The sequence below is a fragment of the Petaurus breviceps genome, unplaced genomic scaffold, assembly GCF_028583685.1.
Source record: "Petaurus breviceps papuanus isolate PSGF00001 unplaced genomic scaffold, PetGlider_PUasm1.0 188, whole genome shotgun sequence".
Lineage (NCBI taxonomy): Eukaryota > Metazoa > Chordata > Mammalia > Diprotodontia > Petauridae > Petaurus > Petaurus breviceps.
This window is the reverse complement of record NW_027185804.1, coordinates 35,960,119-35,983,264: the sequence shown is the minus strand read 5'-3', so window position 1 is coordinate 35,983,264 and position 23,146 is coordinate 35,960,119. Positions and strand designations below refer to the sequence as shown.

At 43.2% G+C, this 23,146-nt stretch overlaps 1 pseudogene; it reads left to right on the top strand.

Annotated features, from left to right (window-relative positions):
• The first annotated feature begins 21,436 nt into the window (after positions 1-21,436).
• LOC138163864 (large ribosomal subunit protein eL24-like) lies at positions 21,437-22,359 on the top strand (annotated as a pseudogene).
• The last annotated feature ends 787 nt before the right edge of the window (positions 22,360-23,146 follow it).

Below are 23,146 nucleotides of genomic sequence, written 5' to 3'. Positions count from 1 at the left end.
CTTGTATTTGCTCATTTAGTAAGATAATAGATGGGGTTGTTTTACACTTACTTGTAGGTAAAAACTTGTTGCTATTTTCAAAATTTATCATCCTGAATTCTTAGGCAATTCAGAGGTATGATAGATATTTCTTATTAGCTAATAAAATGGACATTTCCCTTTAATTAATTAATCAGTTGGCTAGAACTTTAATATGCATATTTAATAAACTGGAGAAATAGCTTTTCTCAGTATTAGTTACTCACATACAATTTAATAACAAATGAAATCAATCATAAGGCAAAGACATAGATAACTATTTACAGTATTTTAACTATGAAAAAGATCTTAGTCAGTCACTTCAGACCTTCACTATAACAAAACAGCACCTGCCTCCTCTTCACCACTCAGTTCTTGCCAGATAGAATTAAAGCCTCTTAAGGATTTTCTTCATATTTCAAGGTAAGAGTTATACTCAATCTCTCAGTAAACAAGCTTGGTTTGTCTTTTTTTTCTCCTTATCCTCAGTCATACTAGGAAATAGTCTTTCTAGAATACACTGTACTTACCATTTCCTTATATGCTTTTTTTTTTTTTTTGCTTTTTGGAGGGCAATTGGGGTTAAGTGACTTGCCCAAGGTCACGCGGCTATTTTTTTTTTTTTGTGTGTGTGTGTGGTTAAGTGTCTGAGGCCAGATGCGAACCCAAGTCCTCCTGACTCCAGGGCTGGTGCTCTATTCACTGTACCACCTAGCCGCCCCTCCTCATATTCTTGTAAAGGAATTCCCTTTCTAATGTTTCTTCATATCAAAATAATCAAGACAATTTCGACAAGGAAAATGTTCATCTTTACCTTCTTCCTCTTTGTTTTCACCGCAGATTCTTCATAGATCAAAGATGAAACACATCCATCCATCCCCCCCTGACTCCATAGAGAGAAGCTTCTCAAAGAGAGATGCTTTTTTAAATGAACGTTCAGTTGTTGTCATAAACACCTTTTTCAAAGCATTCTATCTGTCTCTTAAAGACACAGCAATGGCATTTGTAGTCTCTGTGGAAGATTCTGACAAAACAGGCATTAATTAATTACACTTGGTTTATAATTTAAGAATCTAGACTTGGAAGGGTCACCTAGTCCAACTCTGGTCAGGGAGGTGAAGTTATTTGCCCAAGGTCACATATACCTAAATGTCAGAGGCAGGACCTTTGTCTATGGGCAGCTAGGTGGCACAGAGAGCTGTACCTGGAGTCAGGAAGACTCATTTTCATGAGTTCAAATCCAGCTTCAGACACTGTGTGACCCGGGCAAGCCACTTAACCCTGTTTGCCTCAGTTTCCTTATCTGTAAAATGAGCTGGAGAAGGAAAAGGAAATGAAGAACCACTCCGGTATCTCTGTCAAGAAAACCCCAAATGGGATCAGGAAGGTCTGTCATGACTGAAACATCTGAATAATAACAACAATCAGGGTCTGTTTCATTTCTTTCTTAATATTCTCAGTGTCTGGCATGGAACCTGGGTAGGTACATAGTAAACATTTGTTGAGAAGAAATGAAAATAAATCCATCCCCCCCCTTGCCCACTCCCATTTTGTGGATGGAGAAGCTGGGGCACAGAATGAGGGGAAGCCAATCATTTGTCCAAGGTCACGTCTTCAAGTAGTGGTGGAACTGGACGCAGAACCCAGTGTCCCTAACGCCAAGTTCAGCGTGCTTTCTCCTACAACATTGTTTAAGAGCATAGGCTTTAGACCTGAAAGGGACTTTAAAAAATCATTTTGTCCAATGATCATTTTCTAAATTGAAAAACTGAAGCCCAGTGAGGGAATAAGACCTTCTAAGTAGAAGAGGTAGGATTTGAGTCTGGATCACAGATACATAAATCTCGGGCTAGAAGGAACTTCAGAGGTTCTCAAACCCAGCGCCCTCATTTTAACAGATGAGGAGAGTGAGGCCCAGAGAGGGGACATTATTTCTCAAGCTCACACCAGGAAGTTAGAACCTGAGTTCCCTAACTACAAACCTGGTTCTCCTTCCTCCACTGCATTCACTCATCTTTGTTTATTTTCTTCTCTCAGCTGGAGATGGGCTTGATACTGGGATCTTACCTCTCTGGCTCATTCAGCAGTCCCACTTCCTGCTCCTGGGCGCCCTCTGGGATACATCTGTCATTTCCCCCATCATCCCCTTACTGGTCCTTGTTCTGGATTCTGGACATCAAAATCATGCCTTTGCTACTGCCTCCTCCTGGAATTTCTCTCAATGCATCTATGCATCACTGTAGCCTCCTTCAGCTGGAAAATCCCTTGGTAATGTCTGGCCATCTCTCCCATTGGGGAGTTCCTCCTGCGATCTCAACCGTGACCCTTCACACCTCTGTGTCTGGTTTCTAGACATCAAAATCATGGCCCCTGCTGGGCACTTCCTTCATTCCCTCAATCTTTTCCCCTCCCTTTTGTGTGGTGTCTTCTTCCATTAGATGGGCAGACACTACCTTTATGGGGGGGTTGTATTTTTTTGGGGTGAAACAATCAGCGTTAAGGGACTTGACTGGTCTGAGGCTGGATTTGAACTCAGGTCCTCCTGACTCCAGAGCTGGGGGCGGGGTGGGAGTTTGTATTTGTATCTCTAGCACTTAACAGTGTGTCTGGCATAGAGTGCGCTTAATAAATGCTTGCTTCCTTCTTTTTGGTCAGAGCCCTTCTTCGTCCCCATCCTTTCCAGCCCCTCCACCACCCCACTGGCTTCCCCTGTGACCTGCAGACTCATACCTGCTCCTTGCAACTTTCCCCATAGTCCTGCCTACAGCTCCCCCATCTCCTCTCACACTCTTCTCCTCCCCCTTCTCTTCCTTTGGCCATTGGATTCCTCTTACTTCAGGTCAGTTGGTAGTTATTTCTTTTCCCTCAGCCCAACCCCTCTACCTGTCAGGAAAGGTTGTTTCTGGAAGCATTTAGGATTAGGGCTCCAGCTGGCCTTAGAACATAGGACATAATCAGTGCCAGAGCTGGATGGATCGTTAGGAGTAATTTTTTCCATCTGCTTATTTTATTTATTATCATATATATATATATATGTATATATATGATGAAAGAAGGGCAGTATCATGCAATGGCAGGAGCACGGGATGTCAGAGGTCATAGATTTGAATGGTCACCTGTGTGATCTTGGACAAATTCTTGATGTCTCTGGGTCTCACCTTTCTCATTTGTAAAGCAGACGAGTTAATTGTGTTACAACAGAGATTGCTCCTTTTTTTTTTTTGGTGCAGTACCTAGAAATGCCTGATATACAGTAGGCCTTAATTAATGTTTGTTGTTTGATTCCACAAGTACTTATTAAGCACATAATATGTGCCAGGACTGTGCCGGTCATTGGGGTTGCAAAGACAGATAGAAACATTCTATAACCTCAAAGAGATTACATCTTATAGGTCCTCTAGTCCATTTTGCAGATGAGGAAACTGAGGCTTGGAGAGGTTACACAGGATTACATAGGAAGCAAGTGGAAGAGCCGGGATGGAAAATGCAAATCCTTCATGGCCACCCTCCCTTCTCCCTGCTTTGGTCAATCTGTTTGGGGGTTTTTCCCCCTTTTGTTTTCCCAGAATCCTTTTCATACAAAGGCCACATCAGGGGTAACTCAGAGACTTGAAACATAAGTCTGTCCCAACCTCCAGAGCCGGGCTCCCCTTCTGCCTGGCTGCTGGTTTTATTGGGAGTGGGGGAGTCATTCATGCATGTAGATGGAGCCCCTAGAAGGGAGGCAGATGACACACACTTTCTGTCCCTGTCTCTTGCCAAACCTCCCAAATGGTTCAGTGAGTTTGACTTAGATATCCTTGGGGTGAGCCCAGCAGTGCTGCACCCCTGGCCACAAGGAAGGAGGGGGCAAATGGAGGGAGAGAGGAATTTTCCAATTAGATTAAGCACACTTGGGACTTCCAGGTCCTGCCTCCATCACCCCAGCCAGAGGCCTCTCTGCTCTTTCAGGCAGATTAGAAAGCTAGGATCTTCTCCTGCCTTTCTAGTTTGCACCGTGCACAATTTAGGGCTAGATTTGACCTTAGAGATTGGCTAGCCCAATCCTCTCATTTTACAGAGAGGGAAACTGAGGGAAGCACTGGAGGTATGCTTCTCTTGTGGCTTGGTCCCAGAAGTCTGGGCTCTTCCGTTTCTCCTCCCAGTACCCTTTTCTTCTCTCCCCATCCCCTCCCCACTCTTGCTCTCAGCTGGATGTCAACTAATAAATATTTTGGGTAGGGGTTGTGAGGTTCTCCCCTGACCTAGGGATATTTGGGTGAAAAAGCCTCCCTGAGCAGTGCAATGAACACTGAATGATGGCAGAGGTAGTGTGGGCTTCCGGAAGGCAACTAGCTTTGGAGAGAGAGGTTATAGGTTCAAATTTTCCATGGCTATCTTTTCGATCTTGGGAAAGTGACTTTTGTTCTTTGGATCTCAGTTTACCTATCTGTAAAGAATGAAGAGATTGGACTAGATAACTTTTAGGTCCCTTCCAGTTCTAAACTCTCTGAGTTGCAGGCATCTTGACAGGCTCTGTTTATTAGAAAGACATTTTTTTAATAGAGGGGGGTAGCCTTCACATTTGATTATTGGGGTTTTGAGGCTCCCAAATCTGGGGGATCCTAAGATTCCCCTGACCAGTGCTGGGAGATAAGCAAAGATCCCAAGCTCCTCCCCTCCCTTGACCAGTCTCTCCCCCCCTCCCCACTGTCTCTATGCCTAAAGTGCCTCATTGGGTGACCAATAGGAGTGAGAAGAGGCAGCTGCCAGCGGGCCCACTCTTTGCCATGGGTTTCCAACTGACAGATGTGGTTTGTGTTAAGATTTTGATCTGCCCCACTCGTTCCCTCTGCTCAGTCAAGTGGGAAGTTGGGGAGAGCAGGGGAGCTGGTGGGGGTGGTGGCTGGCAGGAACATCTCCAGAAGCCAGCTCTGAGCAGAGGGGAGGCTGGGACCCTGGAGGGGGGAACTTCCCTAAGGGTGCTGGGAGGGAGAAAGGCTCTTTTGCAGGGAGGCCGCTTACCGTGCAGAGTTCTTGCCAGAGCATTCTTTCTATTTCTCTCCAAGCCTAGAAACATGTGAACCTCCAACCCTCTTTGCCCCAGCTTTTTATCTCCCTCTCCTCTTTCTCTAGCTCCTTTTCTCTTTCTTTCCCCATTCCCTTTGCTCTCCTTTCCTCTCTCCCTGCTTCTCTGTCTCTCTCTATCTCTGTCTCTCTCTCCCCCCTCTCATATTTTCTCTCATTTTCTTCCCTTTCTATATCCCTTCTTCTCACCCTTCCCCCTCCCTCTTTCTTCTCCCTCCTTTCAGCTTCCTAGATGTACTAGAATTAGATGGGGTTAATTTCATTTGAACAGAGACTGTCTCCTTTTTTGTCTTTTCTCCGGTGCAAAGACCTCCATCTCTCCACTTTTTCCTTCTCCCTCCCTCCCCTACAGCCTCACCTCAGAATCAGTCCCACAGCAGCATGGCTGGAAATGGGCAAGTCCAGTCACTTGACCCTCTAGCAGAGTGTGGTCAAGACTCCCACAAATCCTGTACTTAGCAGCAGTGGGCCGAATCCTTCTAGATTCACTTAAAAAGCACCAGAGAGTAGTTCCCAGGAGCTCTTCCCCTACTAAACCCTGAGGTGAAAAAATGCATAGTGGAAACTTTCAGAACTGGGGGCCTGGAGAGTGGAAATCCTGGAGTCTGAGGCAGAGACTGCTGGACAAAGACCCTCTTTGTCTCCGCCCCTCTACACCTACCACTGCTCTCTGTCCCCTTCCCCCCAACAGTCCTCAAATTACAGGTGCTTCATTGCTAACGAAGTCATAGAATCTGGAATGTGGACAGGCCTTAGAAGACAGAAAGTGAGAACTGAGTGTGTGTGGGGTGTCTGAAAGCTCAAAATGTGAGAGGTGGGAGGGGCCGTAGAACAAAGAATGCCAGAACTGGGAGGGGCCTTAGAACAGGGAAAGTAAGATCTGAGAGGAGCCTTAGAACCTAGAATGTCAGAGCTGGGAGGGATCTTAGAACATAGTATAGGAGAGTAGGATGGGCTTTATAAATAATATTAGAACTGGAAAAGGCCATAGAATATAGAATGTTAGATCTGGAAGATCTTAGAACATGAAACTTTGTTAGATTTAAAGAGAGACCTTCGAATATAGAACAAACAATGTCAGGCCTGACGGACCCAGAAGGCCAGAACTGGAAGGGACATTAGAACACAGAAGGATAAGAATAAAGAATCTCTCCTTCAATTAATTGATTGACAAATATTTTTTAAGCATCTAATATGAACCAGGAGCTGTGAAAAGTACTGACAATAAAAATGACAAAAATGAAACAGTCCCTGTTTAGTCTCAAGGAGCTGGAACCTGAAACCTAGAACATCGGAACCAAAAGAGACCTTGGAAAATGCAATTTTTTGAGCTGTGGAGAACGTTAGCATCCTAGAACGCAGACTGTTAGGGAGAAGGGACCTTCGAGACCATCAGGGCTCGGAGGGAGACCTGCCACTGGCAGCTTGTGCTAGCTGGAGACAAGCTTTCATTTTTTCCAGCAAGTAGCACCATTTGTAAAAGTCACAGAGGGGAGAAAAAATCAATGACGTTCCAAAGCAGACACAATAAAGCAACATTGAAGGAGAAGGCTGGAAACAGGCTTAACCCAAGACAGGGGAGCAGTCCTCAGTGAACAGGACCTGGGACAGCGAGGATGAAGGAACAGGGCTGGGCCAAGGGTGGACCAACATGGCTGGGGGCAGCAGATTCCAGGTTTGTTCCTGTGGCTTCAGATCCTTGACCAGGAGTAAGTAACAAACATTATATATTCCAAGTCTGTTTCACTCTGCTTCCTTCACAGTCCTGTAGGAGAATGAAATCCCCATTATACAGATGAGGAAGGTAAAGCCCAGAGGAAATCAGATTTTCAGCATTTAAAGATGATCCAGTACTCTGGGTGGTACAGCACAGAGTCTTGGGGCTGGAGGTGGGAAGACCTGAGTTCAAATGCAGCCTCAGGCACTTACTAGCTATGTGATCCTGGGCAAATCACTTAGCCGCTGTCTGCCTCAGTTTCCTCATCTGTAAAATGGATAATAATAGCACCTACTTCTCAGGGTTGTTGTGAGGATCAAGTGAGAGAATAAGAGCTTAGCCCAGTGCCTGGCATGGGCGATATCAATGTTGTTGTTGTTATATTACTGACAAAGCGGCTGAGGCTGGGAGAGAGAGGAAGGTGATTTGTCCAGGATCATATAGCAAGAGCCAGAACTAAAAATCAGGGCTCTGGTCTCAGCCCAGTATTCTTTCCCTCCAGGGCCTCCTGCTTCCCGGAGCTCCAATGAAAAATCAGAAAATGAGATGAAATCCAGTCAGTCAGACTCAGGGTCTGGGACAGGTTAGAGCAGGGGTGGGAACCTGCACCTCAAGGCCACATGTGGCCCTCTAGGTCCTCGCTGCAGCCTTCTGACTGAGTCCAAGTTTCCAGAACAAATCCTTTGATGAAGGGAATTTGTTCTGTGAAATTTGGATTTGGTCAAAGGGCTGCACTTGAGGACCTAGAGGGCCACGTGTGACCTCGAGGCTGCAGGTTCCCCACCCCTGTCGTAGACTTTATTGTCAGCAGCCTGGGAAAACCTATGGATCTCTTCTCAGAATCATGTTTTTAAGGAAGAAAAAATGTATATGGGATTATAAAGGAAACCAATTATATTGAAATACAGATATTAAAAATATTTTTAAAAAATTTCGTAGACCTCAGGTTAAGTTTCTTGGCTCAGAGAATCCTAGAGGTTGCTGGGCCCAAAAGGGTTTTACAGAAGAATCAGAGCAGTGGGACAGTGCTGGAAACAAAAGGCTCTTTTATTTGGTGAGTCTAAGGGAAGGCCATGGGACTTAACCGGAGATACTTGACATGAACAAAGGAGGTAATAGTAAAAATTATAATACTTAACATTCATATAGTGCTTTAAGGTTTGCAAAGTACTATATATGAATTTATCTTATTTAATCTTCACAACAACCCCGGGAGATGACTGCTATTATTATCTCAGTTTTACAGATGAGCAAACTGAGGCAGGCAAGTTACATGGTTGGCCCAAGGTCACACCTTTTAGCAGGTGCCTGACATAGAATTAGGGTTCAGATCTTCCTGAGTTCAAGTCCAGAATTCTATCCACTTCATCACTGAGCCCTCTGAATGAGAGTGCCCGAGGCTCCCTGGTCCCTACAGATGGGTGTGGGGAAGAACTCAGGAAGATAAGGCTTCCTGACTTCAGGCCCGGCACGCCTCCACTTCATCACCACCTAGCTGCTCTATGTTAAGATGAGTAGAATGCAAATCTCATGCTGTGATCTTGGCATCAATGGAAACCCAGAGCAGGAAGGGACTTTAGAACACAGAGTGTCAGGTCAGGAAGGGACCTTAGAACACAGAATGTCAGGGCAGGAAGGAACCTTAGAACAGAATGTCAGGGCAGGAAGGGACCTTAGAACATAGAATATCAGAGCAGGAAGGGACCTTAGAACACAGAATGTCAGAGCAGGAAGAGACCTTAGAACACAGAATGTCAGAGCAGGAAGGGAGCTTAGAACACAGAATGTCAGAGTAGGAAGAGACCTTAGAACACAGAATGTCAGAGCTGGGAAGAATGATCCTTGTGCACTACATGTTTTTTTTTCTTTTCTTATTTTATATTTAATATTTAAGTTTTAAAAAAATAGGGGTGACTAGGCGCACAGTGAACAGAACATCATTCCTGGAGTCACACACTCACTAGCTATGTGACATTGGACACATAGGGCACATAGGGCCTCCACAGTTGAAGAAGAAGAAGAAGAAGAAGAAGAAGAAGAAGAAGAAGAAGAAGAAGGAGGAGGAGGAGGAGGAGGAGGAGGAGGAGAAGGAGGAGAAGGAGAAGAAGAAGGAGGAGGAGGAGGAGGAGGAGGAAAGGAGGAGGAAGAGGAGGAGGAGGAGAAGAAGAAGGAGAAGAAGAAGAAGAATCCTGTGAGTGGATGGACTCTCTTTGGTGAGTCAAATCTAGCCAAATCTCCTCAGTCTACAAATAAGAAAAGTTTTGCCCGGAAATAAATGCCTTCGCCAAAGTGATGCAGACAGACATTGTCAAGAGGGAGAAATGTGAACCGAGGTTCCCGACTTCCAGGACGGTGTTTTTCCCACTTCCCCTCTGATCCCTGGTGAGCCCCAGTACTTCCCCTCCCTTGGTCTGCCTGGCAGCTCCATGAACTTGTGACATGCCAGGGTTGAGGTCAAGGAGAATTTTCTGTAGGGTCCTCCTGCTGGGGTTTGTACCCACTGAAATTTCCTGGGTCACCACTAGGTGACCGAAATGGACTTTCAAGGTCATCCTGCCTGACCTCCCCATTTGACAGAACAAGACATCGAGGCCCAGGCAGACAGAACAGCTTGCTCCAGATTCCTCAGGTAGCACGTGGCAGATCTGAGAAAAGCTGGGTGGTTTCAAAGTCGGTGCTTTCCCTTGCTTCCCAGAACTCTGAGCATCAGGACATCTGGGTGTCACTGGCAGCTTGACCCCAAGAGGGGAAGCCAGGGGAGAACCTTGTTTCCAGACTGAGTCAGCTGGGGACAGGGAGCAGACCAAAGGACTCAGAGTAAATACTGCTAACAGCTCACATTTACCTAGCCCTCTAAGGGTCTCAAAGCCTGAAGAAAACTTTACAGACATCAATGCTCTCATTTGAGCCTCAGAACAAATCCTTGAGGTAGGTGCTATTATCATTCCCACTTTACAGATGAGGAAACTGAGGTTATGGGCACCAGTACTAGTGAGCATCCACAACAGGATCTGAACCTATGTCTTTGCTTTTGTTCTGTAACCATCACAGTGCACTGACTTATTATAACCTGCCCCCAGAAGAGGTTCCAGACTGAAGAACCTTGCCTGTACCACATCTCCAGCCCTTTTTCTGGAGAGAAAGTCTCCTGGGCAAATGTTGCTTTAGTGTGTGGCCCAGGGGACAGCAGTCTGGCTCAGCTGGCCTCGCTCAGTCAAGCTGGGGGAGGGCGCTGCTTGGAGGCTTCTGGTTACCTTATGTCTCACTGGGCACACACACAAACTCGGGCACACACCAGCGCACATGCACACACACGGACAGGCAGGGAGACAGACCAAGAGGTACATTGTGTGCTATCCAGGGAGGATTCAATGGCCTCATTGTTCCCTTCCTTACTTCTCAGAGCTCCATGGGGCAGCATTGACCAGGGTTGGGCTGCCTGGTGTCCACAGGCCTCTGACTAAGGGCTGCTCATGAGCTAGGAGGACTCAGCGCCACACCTCAGTGGACTGGGAGAAGTCAGGGTAATTGAATATTCAGCTTTCCCAGTGAGCCAGCCAGCCAGACTGCCAATCAGGCTGAACCTGGGGTCAGGAAAACTCTCCAGTCACTCACTGGCTTGTTTATTCTATCCTGTGGTTGGTATCAAGTCTAGGGTTCTGATTCTGGGGTTCTGGGAGATCAGGGAAGATCGGGGGAATGAGGACAGGCTCCTTTCCTTTCCATTGCTTGATTCTGTCTGTGCCACTCATTAACATAGTGCTGAGTCAGACTGTATGTAGCCTGGGACCCTTCCATATCATATCCTTGTAGCTGAAACCACACTGGCATTCCCAGGATGGCTGCTGGCACAGGTTCTTAGATCTACTTCACTAGGAAAGATATCTGTTTAAGGGGTCAACAATCTTTTTAAATTACATTCGCTAGTTCAGGGGAAAAAATCAGCACCCTGGTATTCAGACAAAATACAAGCAGAGAAATAAAGACCAACAGACAGGGCTGTGACTGCCTGAATCAACTATACACTTTACATAAATCCCTGGATGGAGATAACCTTTACATCTGTGTAAAGTCACTCAGAATCTCGACCAGGAAATCACAAGATCCTTCTCATAAGTGAGCACCCAAAGCTACCAACTCACAGTATATATACACACTTCTCAGAGCCAGAAGGCATCACAACCCTCATGACTCAGTGCCTGATTAGAAATTAGCAAAAGATGTGAAAGTCTTCTGACAAGCAAATTTCCCCTGTGCAAGCTTCCCTTAATGGGCTCCATGTGGAAGATCTTAAATTTCATAAACATTGCAATCCCCCAAGCAATTAATAATGGACAAACACTTCTTAAGCACCTACCAGTATACTAGGCTTTGTGCCCTCAAGTAGCTAACTTTCTACCTCTGTGATTTGTGCCTATATCAGTTCAGCCCAGGGAAATAGAGACATAATTGACTTGGTGCTAGAGAGAGGGAAGGGAGTAAGCATTTAGTAAGTGCCTACTATGGGATAGGTATTTATATATAGGATCTTATTTGACCCTCACAACAACATTGTGAGGTAGGAGCTATTATTATTCCCATTTTGTAGTTGAGGAAACTGAGTCAAATAGCAATTAACTGACTTGTCCAGGGTCACACAGCTAATGTCTGAGGTAGGATTTGAACTCAGGGCTTCCTGTCTCCAGGCTCCTCTCCACTGCACTGCTTAACCGCCATTGGTGTAATGGAAAGAGTGTTGGATTTGGGATTAGAGGACCTGGTTTGAAACCTGGTTGTGATTTTTATCACTTGTATGGTTTAGGCACATCATTTCCCTTTTTTTGGGGCCTCAGTTTCTTTCCCTGAAAAATGAGGGGGTTAGGACCTTTCTGGCTTGAAGTCCTATGGATGTTCAGAGATTAAAGGTAGTCTGGGAAGATGCTCTGAGCTCAGACCTCCTCTGAATATTCCTTTGAACTATAGGCGGAAAAACCGAGACCCAGGAGAAAGTAGGCCTCTGTAAGACAGTGGTAGTGAGCATAACACCCACTCCCCACCAAAGAGATGTTTCTAAAGAGAATCTTCTTGTTCCTTCCCCCTTCCCCCATCAATCAGCTTCTTCTCAGATCCTGGGTAGGAAAGGGCAAGATGGGGAGGGGAGAAGAGTGGGAGATGGCAGTGAAGGAGACCTGAGTAAAAGGAAGTTTAGTGTTTTAGTGGAGGGGGAACTCACTGGTTTTGCCACTCAACCCTCTGTATCACCTTGGACAAGTCATTTAATCTCTAAGATGGTCAGTTTCTTTATCTGTCAAATGAGATGGGTTGGATTAGAGTCTCTGAGCTCCCTTCCATTTCTAGATTTGTTGTCCTTTGATAATTGATCTGTGGGAGTGGGTGGAGAGAAGAAAGATGGCGGATGGGAAGGAGAGAGAGGGTGTGAGAGGAGAGGGCTTAATTAGCCTTATAGGTGTAACTGAAGATCAAACTCCAAACCCTCATTTTACACACAGAGAAAGTGTGGGTCCTCTTATTTGTACAAAAATATTGATAGTAGCTCTTTAAAATTTTTTTTGGTCTTTATTAATTTGTTTGTTTACTTTCAGTTTATAAGATTCAGTCCCACAATTCTTTGAGTTTCAAATTTTCTCTCCCTCCCTCCCCTCCCCCCCTCCCCCATGGCGGTATACATATAGGATCTGCAAATACTTTCACATTAGACATTAGTCAGGTTATGAAGAAGAATTGTATCAGATGGAATGAACAATGGGAAAGAGGAAACAAAACCAAACAAGAAAAAGAAAAAGATCAGGTAGCTTGCTTCAGTCTGGATTCAAACTCTATTCTTTCTAGTTCTTTCTCTGGATATAGACATCTCTCTCCATCATGAATCTTTTGGGGTTGACTTATAACCCTGCATTGCTGAGAAAAGTCCAATCTATCAAAGTTGGTCATCACACATACATTGTGTCTGTAATTGTGTACAGATTTCTCCTGGTTCTACTCTTCTCGCTCAGCACCAGTTTGTGTAAGCCTCTCCAGGTAAATATGAAGTCCATCTGCTCCTTGTTTCTTATGGCACAATAGTATTCCATTACATTCATATACCACAACTTGTTCAACCATTCCCCAATTGATAGGTATCCCCTTAATTTCCAATTCTTTGTCACCACAAAAAGATCCATAATAGCTCTTTTTTGTGGTGGCTAAGAACTGGAAATCAAAGGGATGCCTATCAATTAGGGAATGGCTAAACAAGCTGTGGTATATGATTGTAATGGAATATTATTGTGCTATATGAAATGACAAGCAGGATGATTTCAGAAAAACCCAGTTACATTAACTGATGCAAAGTGAAGTGAACAGAACCAGGAGATCAATGTATGTAGTAACAGCAACATTGTCCAATGATCAGATATGGTAGACTTGGCTCTTCTCAGCAAAGAACGATCCAAGCCAACCCCAAAGGACTAAAGATGGAGAATGCCATCTGCCTTCAGAGAAAGAACTGATGTTGATTGAATACAGACTGAAGCGTGCTGTTTTTCACTTTCTTTCATTTTTTTCTTTTGAGTCTTCTTTAGTTTAGATTCTATATATTGTGGTTTAGTCACAAAATGACTAATATGGAAATATTTTACATAAAAAAAGAAAAGTGCAGGTCCTGGAGAGAGTGACTTGAACAAGGTTATAAGGATAATGGCAGGCAGTCAAGCATTTATCAAGCACCTACTGCATACCAGGCACCATGCCAATCACAGGAGAAACATAGAAAAGCAAACCCACTGTCCCTGTCCTCGAGGAGCTCATCGACACTGTGTACCCATGATGTACACAGGGAACCTATACAGTGAAATACACAATAAAAAAAGATATACAACGTAAAATGCTATGTATGGTGTAAGATACCCTGTGTGTGCAACACATGCAATGAAAAATACTGCACATAGAAATGCAATATGAAATGTTGTATGTATGTGTGCGTAGATATATCTATGTCTAGTAAGGGCAGCTAGGTGGTTCAGTGGATGGAGGGCTGGGCAGACCTGAGTTCAAATTCAGCCTCAGACACTCCTAGCTGTGCGGCCCTGGGCAAGTCAGTACCTCCTGTTTGCCTCAGTTTCCTCATCTGTAAAATGAGCTGGAGAAGTAAATGGCAAACCACTCCAGTATCTTTAACAAGAAAATTCCAAATGGTGTCAAGAAATTGAACATTATTGCAAATGACTGAACAGTGAACAAATGATGTAAGATACTACGTGTATACAATACATGGAATAAAAGATACTGTGAATATGATATATGCAATGTAAAACACTGTGTATATGACGTAAGATACTATATGTCTATAATCTATACAATGTAAAATACCATATTATATATATATAACATAAAACTGTGTATATGATATAAGCTACTATATTCTATAATATATACAATGTAAAACACTGTGTATATGATGTAAGATACTATATGTCTATATACAATGTAAAATACCATATATTATATATACAACATAAAAAACTGTGTATGTATATAAGATATTGTATTCTATAATATATACAATGTAAAACACTGTGTGTGTATATGATATGATACTATATGTCTATAATCTATACAATGTAAAAATACCATATATTTTGTATACAAATAAAAATTGTATTTATATGATATAATACTATATTCTATAATGTATACAATGTAAAACACTGTGTATATACGACGTTAGATGCTGTATGTCTATAACATATACAATGTAAAATAATATATAATGTATACAACGTGAAACACTGTATATATATATACACAATATAAGACACGATATTCCACAATATATAGAATCTAAAATACTGTATATGTGATATATACAATATAAAATACCACATATTATGTATACAAATAAAAAATGTATGTATATGATATGATACGATACTATATTTTATAATATATACAATGTAAAACTGTGTATATGATGTAAGATACTATATGTCTATATTATATACATTGTAAAATAATATATATATGTACAATGTAAAACACTGCATGTATGTGTATATATATACACATATATACACAATATTAGATACTATATTCCATAGTCCATACAATCTAAAATACTGCATATGTGATGTATACAATGTAAAACACCACACATATAACACACTCCCTCTCCACAGCATACACTGTATACACATACTCCAAGGCAATCTAGCCACGGAGAGCCTGGGGAAGACCTCTTGCAGCAGGTGTAAGTCGTAGAACTGAGACTTCAGATCCAGCCTTCTTTCTCTCCTATACTCGATGATGCTTCTCCAAAGGGAAGAGAGTCGGTGATTTAGAGCGGGACAGGACTAAGACGTCTCCAGGTCCTTTTTTTTTCCTCTTTGGGACTGGGTTTCCCTGTCTCACCCAGGCTGGACATCTAGTTGTCCCTCATGGGGCCTGATCCCAACACTGCTGAGCATGGAAGCTTTACTTTACTGCTCCTTCTTTCTAGCCTGGTAAGCCTTCAGTTCTAGGGGTTCACCACACTGGCGCCTGGCTTGGATGCTAGCCCTGCTGTGCCTCGGAACCCCCAAACTTAAGAGATCTGCCAGCCTCACGCCCCCAGCAGTAGGGAAGTAGGGACTCCAGCTGTGTGCTGGTGGTATTGCCATCCCTGCCCCCAATCCCTTCATTTTACTGTAGGAAGTAAACTTTTGAGAGCTGGGATGGTTTCATTCACTGAATTTGTATTCCCAGTGCTCAGCACATAGTAGGTGCCTAATAAATGCTTGTTGCTTGATTACAGATGAGGAACCAAAGCCTCAAGACTGACTTGCCTATGTTTTAAGGGGCAGAGATGGATTCACCGTGATTCTCTAACTCCAAGTATATCTCATCATGTCACCACAGCTAACTCTCATGTGTCCCTTCTTAGTTTATTGACGCTTTGGTGGCCTTAAGGATGTTGGGAGAAGAGACGGGGCTATGGGAACTGGACTGGTGGGTCAGGAGCGAATGGGAATGTAATTTACAGCCTAGAATGTCAGAGATAGGAGGGACCTCAGAGGTCATGGTTCAACACTTTCATTTTGAAGATAAGAAAACTGAATCCCAGAAAAGGAAGGGGCTTGCTCAAGACCTATAGCTAATCTGTGGCAGTTGGGGCTTTGGGATCGATGGCCTCTGAGGTCTGTCATACACTGCTCTAGGGCTAGAAGGATTTGGAGAGGGATTGCAGGGCCCAAGCTGCCCTGACTAAGGCACTGTCTGTCTCAGGGGCTGAGTCAGGGGCCTGAGTCATCTGTTGATGGGATCAGTGAGCCTCTGCCCATTTCCTGCTCTGGGCTCTGTCAGCCCTGAGCCCCCACCCTTCCACTCCGACCTAGGTGTCCAGTCTCTGTACCTCATCAATTCATCCTGGCTTTGGGCCCAGGGGCACCTGGCATTGGATGTGAGCTGGGGGAGCTCACAGAGGGAGGAGGTGTCTCTGGCCTTCCCTGATCTTGCTCTAGACTCTGCTGCATTTCTAAGTGAGAAAGGGCTTTACAAAAAGGGGGAAAAAAGAAAAGTGGGACGAGAAGAAAGAGAATTCATAAGGAGCCGATTTCTCTTTAAAAATGAGATGCCAGTTACTGCTTCTTCCACTCTCCCCCCTCCCCTCTCCCCTCCCAGGCAGCTGACACCTAAATGTGTGTGCTCCAAGCCAGCTGGGGGCCATGAGGATGGGGGTGGGGGGCGGGGGACCTGGGTCAGGGGTGGCCCAGGACACTATCACATTTATATGCGGCCATCTGCCTCTCCCAGTTCACATCCAGGAGGCACAGGGCTAACCCAGTCTTCAGCTCCATCAGGGATTCGTGGGCCCATCCAATAACAACAATAGTACAAACACCAACCAAACAACAACCATAATCATTTCCTTAAAACTGAACATATCCTCCATGTAGTAAGGAAGGGGACAGGCACACTGAAGGGATACCAGCCACAGCAATGCACAGAGGGAGATCTCTTGTGCCCTGAGATTGACACAGTAACTGTTTAAGCCTAGCAGGGACCCTAATAACTGGTGAATTGGGCTCTGGTGATATCATTGGTTGGGTAGGCATTCCTAAGAGTCAAAGAACTAGACAGGGCAGCCTAGGATGGCCATCCTCAAAACTGACATTGATCAGCTTGATGCGGGAAAGGGGACTTGATGATGTTTCTTTGTGTTCAGTACCACAAGAACAAGAGATACATGGGAACAAATTGGAAATACTTCACCTGCTAGAAATGTAATGCAGTTAGTGCTAATGTCTAAAGCAGACAAACAATAATAATAATGGCTTGTGTTTATATAGCGTTTTAAAGTTAGCAAAGCACTTTGCAGATAGATATCTCATTGGACCCTCCCAACCACTCTGGGAGCTAGGTGCTATTATTATCTCCATTTTACTGATGAGGAAACTGAGGCTAGGAGATGTTAACACTAGAGGAATGAAGCATTTTAAAACAACTTATTACAATTTCTCCTATCTGTGCAAATGTACTTTATTTTATTTTATTTTTTTAAGCAATCGGGGTTAAGTAACTTGCTCAAGGTTACACGGCCAGGTGTTTTTGGGTGGATGCTAAGTGTCTGAGCCCGAATTCGATTCCCAGGTCATCCCAACACTGGAGCCGGTGCTCTTACTCGCTGTGCTACCTGGCCATCCCGCAAATGTACTTTAAATAGAAATAATTACAAGTGAATATCATAATTTGATGTTAAAATAAATTCTTCATTTTACTTTCTCTATCTCCTTTGCCTTTTGGGCACTGCAATGGTCCTTCAGGGTATTTTAAGTGATTTTCCCAGGGTTACATAGCTAATAAGTACCTGCAGTAAGATTTGAACCCTGTCTTCTTGATGGTAAGCCCAGTATGATATCCATTGCTGTAATGGCAAGCAAAGAAGTACTTAGCACCTTGCTTGAGTTATTTATTTGGCACCTTGTTTCAGTTCAAGTGTCTTCAGCCTTGCCCTGATTATATCAAGTCTTTGTTAAGAATTAGAAGCTGTGGATCCCATAGTGGGAGGGGCTTGCTAAGGACAGGAATGGGAAGGACATAAGAGGTGGGCAGAACAGGGAAGAGAGGATGACAGATAAAAAGCTTGAGCACAGCAAGGATGGAGCAGAGTTGAGAAGGGGAAGACTTATGGTGTCTGGCACTCTGTCTGTTCTGTCTGTGTTGATTTGTGCTTGTGATACTCTGTACAGAAGCCTTGGGACATCACTGGAAGCCCTGAAAGAGGATGTTCTTGTTGTCTGTTTACAGTAGTCCTGGAGGAGGGTTTCAGAGGTCCTGGGACTACACTGATGATTCATGTTGACCTCTTGGACTTTGTTTGTGTGTCTGTGTTGATTTCACGGGCAGATAGTGAATTGATGATGGTGCTGGCAATGTGCATGAATGTTGTTTTGGCTCTGTTAAGCTTTGTCTTCCCAGAAACAGAAACTACGAAGGAATTGAGGTGGACTGGACACTGTAAGCTTCAATATAGAATGGGAGAGGGATGAGGAACTGGACAAGGAGTCGAGAGCTTCCTGCCTGTGAATCCAGGTAACAGTTGGGTAGATTCAGGCAAAAGCTAGACCCATGGAAGAGGAACCATGGAATTTGGGAGCCAGTCTCGAGCCAAGATCAAAAGACATCTCCTTGAGTACTTAGTGGTGACTGAGAAGATCATGATTTACTGTGGCCTAGGGGTGGGAGAACTTTATACTTTGTACATGGTACCCCTTAAGAGTTGATATAGTTAAGAATGATTGGAAACTAATCTCCAATCAAGAAGAAAGACTTTTTGACTGAGAGATTAAAACAATGTGAACCAGGGGTGGGAAAACTTTGACCTTTGTACTTCGTGTCCCTTAAGGAGGATTGCTTCTTAAGGATGATTGAGTTAAAAACTTACTGAATGATATCTTTTGTTTAAAATTATGTGGCCACTTTAGTGGTAAAGTTGTTAAGTTATATCATTGTGAATGCTTTGCTTTCTTTGGTGCAATGCACTTTGGTTTCTGTGAATGTTTTGCTTTAGTTTACTGCTGAATAAATAGAGAGTTCATTATACTATGTGATCAGAACCTTAAAGCTATTCACAGCAGCAGTCCTCTGGAGAGCTGCTCGTGCTTGATTTTACAATTGCTCTACCTGGCTGTCTAACCAAAACTGTTCAGGGAATGGACTGAAGCCATGACCACTTTTTTTTTTGGAGGGGGGAAGGCAGGGTAATTGGGGTTAAGTGACTAGCCCAAGGTCACATGGCTAGTTTTTTTTTTTTTTGTGAGTGTGTGTTAAGTGTCTGAGGCCAGATTTGAACTCAGGTCCTCCTGACTTCAGGGCCAGTGCTCTATTCACTGCACCACCTAGCCACCCAGAAGCTTACTTCTCAATAGAGCCTATGAAATAGCTGAGATTCCAGAGGGAATCCAAAGGTCTTTCCATTATGGGTGATAGCCAGCCACACAGCCTTAACTATCAATAAGTTGACAACAAAGCTTTGAGCAAAGGGCTGTAATGTGGATTTGTTTACAGAAATGAAGGAATTTTGAACAGCAATTTAGGGCCACATCATTGCTGCCAGAAATTCAAGAAGAGTTACCATAAGAAGCCCAGAAAATAGAATTTAAGTAAGGAAATGGTAGAAATTGTACATCACATCACCATAAGCTGCAGAACTAGCACCTACCTCCTATTGAAACAAGGCAAGATTTGGTGGTCAGAATTATTCGACTTTCATAAACTAGTAGGTGACAAATCTCCATGCTATGAAGACAAACTCCAAGAATTCACCAGTTGCTGAGGTGTCACATCACACTTATCAGATTGGCTAACATGACAAAACAGGAAAATGATAAATGTTGGAGAAGATGGGGGGAAATTGGAATACTGATGCATTGTTGGTGGAATTGTGAACTTATCCAACCATTCTGGAACTATGCCCAAAAGGCTATAAAACTGTGCATACACTTTGACCTAGCAATACCATTTCTAGGTCTATATCCTAAAGAGATCATAAAAAATGGTAAAAGGACCAACATGTATAAAAATATTTATAGCAGCTCTTTTTGTGGTGGCAGAGAGAATGTCCATCAATTGGGGAATGGCTGAACAAGTTGTGGTATATGAATGTAATGGAATGCTATTGTTCTATAAGAAATGAGGAGCAGGTGGATTTAAGAAAAACCTGGAAAGACTTACATGAACTGATGCTGAGTGAAATGAACAGAAACAGGACAACACTGTAAAAACTAACAGCTACATTGTGTGATGACCAACTTTGACAAACTTAGCTCTTCTCAGCAATGCAAGGTTGTAAGACAACTTCAAAAGACTCATAATAGAAAATGCTATCCACATCCAGAGAAAGAACTTTGGAGTCTGAATGCAGATGGAAGCAGACTATTTGCTCCCCTTTTCTTTTGTTTCTACTTTCTTGTGGTTTCTCCCATGAGTACTAATTCTTCTTTACATCATGACTAATGTGAAAATATGTTTAATATAAATGTATAGGTAGAGCCTATATCAGATTGCATTCCATCTTGGGGAGGAGAGAGGAGAGGGAGGGGGAGAAAATTTAAAACTCAAAATCTTATGGAAATGAATGTTGAAAATGGAAAACAAATAAATAAATAATGTGCATATATGAAATATGTGTATATCTCATATGTATATAAATATATATGAAAGAATTCAACAGTTGGATCGTCACCACAGAAAGAATTGGCACTCATATTGGCTTAGTTACAACACGAATCTTTAAAAACTTAAGAATAGGGTATCCAGTGGCTGGGAGGTACAGGACCTGGAGTCAGGAAGACTCACTTTCCTGAGTACAAATGTGACCTTAGGCACTATTTAGTTGTGTGACCCTGGGCAAGTTACTTCACTCTGTTTGCCTTGGTTTCCTTATCTGTAAAATGATATGGAGAAGGAAATGGCAAACCACTCCAATATCTTTGCTAGAGAACCCCAAATGGGGTCAAGGAGAGTTAGACGCGACCCAACAACAATACCTGAACTTATAATAGGGATTGGGCCTGTGATTTCCCCTGTATAGGGAACTCTAGGGTGAGAGAACTCTCTCTCCTATTGTATATATGCAACCATTTTCTAACTTATAGTCTTAAAGAGTTGCCTAGAGGGTGAGAGCTTACATGAGTTGCACCCAACCACCCACTCAGAGCATATTGGGAGATTGATTGGTGTTGAGCTCAAGTCTTGTCCTCTAGCCACTACACCATCTTGTCTCTCCAAAAACCCAAGAACACCATTTCCAATAGATTTTGCCACCCCAATAATCTTGTTCCCCATGTGGAATGAAATGCTTTCAAAACACAGAGACCTTGCAGAAGAAATCCAAATCATGTGAGAACCTGACAAGGTCCACATAATTCTCATTGTTTTGTCTGCTACTGAATCATCCCAAAGATGTTTTTCATGAGCCTTCAGAAGATGAACTTACAACCTAATGTTTTTATTCAATTACAAAAGAGAAATTGCCATTTTATCCATGTAACAGTTTGCAGAAATCCACCATTTAAGAATAATAACAGGATAGTGACTTGTTTCAGGATGGTGTCCTATCTAAACCCAATTGAAAGTGATGAGAACGTTTTTCTCTTTGCCATCTTCCTCACGCTTGCAGCCATGAAGGTCGATCTGTGTAGCTTCAGCAGGTACAAAAGATCTACCCGGGTCAAGGGAGGTGCTACACCCGCATGGACAGGAAGGTTTTCCAATTTTTGAATGCAAAATGTGAATCTGCATTCCTTTCAAAGAAGAACCCCCGGTAGATCAATTGGACTGTCCTGTATAGAAGAAAGCACAAGAAGGGCCAGTTTGAAGAGATTCAAAAAAGAACTCGCTGGGCTGTTAAATTCCAAAGGGCCATAACTGGGGCTTCTCTTGCTGATATAATGGCCAAGAGGAAGCAGAAACCTGAAGTTTGAAAGGCCCAACGAGAACAAGCCATCAGGGCTGCCAAGGAAGCAAAAAAGGCTAAGCAAACAACTACCGTGTTTCCCTGATAATAAGACCTATCCTGAAAATAAGCCTTCCCCTTACTGTGTAAGATTCCTCTAAAATAAGCCCTCCCCCGAAAATAAGCCCTATTGAGATTGCTACTATAGTGAAGGTGATCCCCTGCGCTACACGCTACATTATGGTACCCTCTGTATGCACCGTTCCCCCCTCCCCCGAAACGCATGCTGTTCTCCGAGCTGCATCCAATCAGAGCTGCAGCAGTGAGCGTGTCATCCTGTTCTTCCCCAGTGATTTGCTTATTGAATAAAGGTACATATTTTTGTTCACATTTACCTGTTTATTAAAATTGCTGTCAATGTTCATTAAAATAAGCCCTCCCCTGAAAATAAGCCCTCTGGTGTTTTTCTGTCCAAAAAAATAATAAGACAGTGTCTTATTATCAGGGAAACACGGTAAGAAGACAGCTGCATCTGCTGCTAAGGCTCCGACAAAGGCAGCACCTAAACAAAAAATTGTGAAGCTTGTGAAAGTTTCTGCACCCCGAGTTGGTGGAAAACATTAATTGTGTACTAAATTGGATTAAATAAAAGGAAATTTAAAGCAAAAATAAAAGTGACGAGAGCAAGGTGAATAAGCATAAAGAAACAACAATAATAGACATTTGTACTGTACTTCCCTATTTCAAGGCGCTTCATCGATGTTGAAAACATCTCTGAAACTGGGATAAAATCACCTCGTCAGAGACTAGCAGAATGGCAGTGCCATTAGTGACTTCAGAAACCATTTAGTCCAACAAAGACCTAACCAGGAATCTTTTTTTTTTCTTTTTGGAAGGCAATTGGGGTTAAGTGACTTGCCCAAGTTCATATAGCTAGTTTTGTGCTAAGTGTCTCCAGGAATCCTTTTGACAATATCTCTGAGAAATGGTCAAGGACCTTCATTAAGGTGAAAATCTCCATCAACTCTACTTCGGAATGGCTCTATTTGTTTTTCCTCAGACTGTGCTAAAATCTGTTTCTCTGAAACATCTACCCATGCCTAGCAGTTTTGTCCTCAGAGTATGGTGTCTATTTCTTCTCACAATACTCTGGGTAGTTCAAGCATTATCTGTATCTTCTAGGTGCATAGAATGGGGCTAAGAGACTTGACTCAGACACTTTGCCCAAGGTTACACAGTTTGGTAAGTGGAAGATGGGACATGGCATTTGGCTCCACTCTGGACAATAGGCACCGTTCCTTGTTTCAGTGTGGGCATAATTCCCAGGATTTGGACATAAAAAATGGGATTTTAGAGTTGGAAGGAAGCTTAGAGATAATTTGTATCTCTCTCAATTTACAGATGGAAAAATTGAGGCCCAGAAGAAGGAGGGAGCA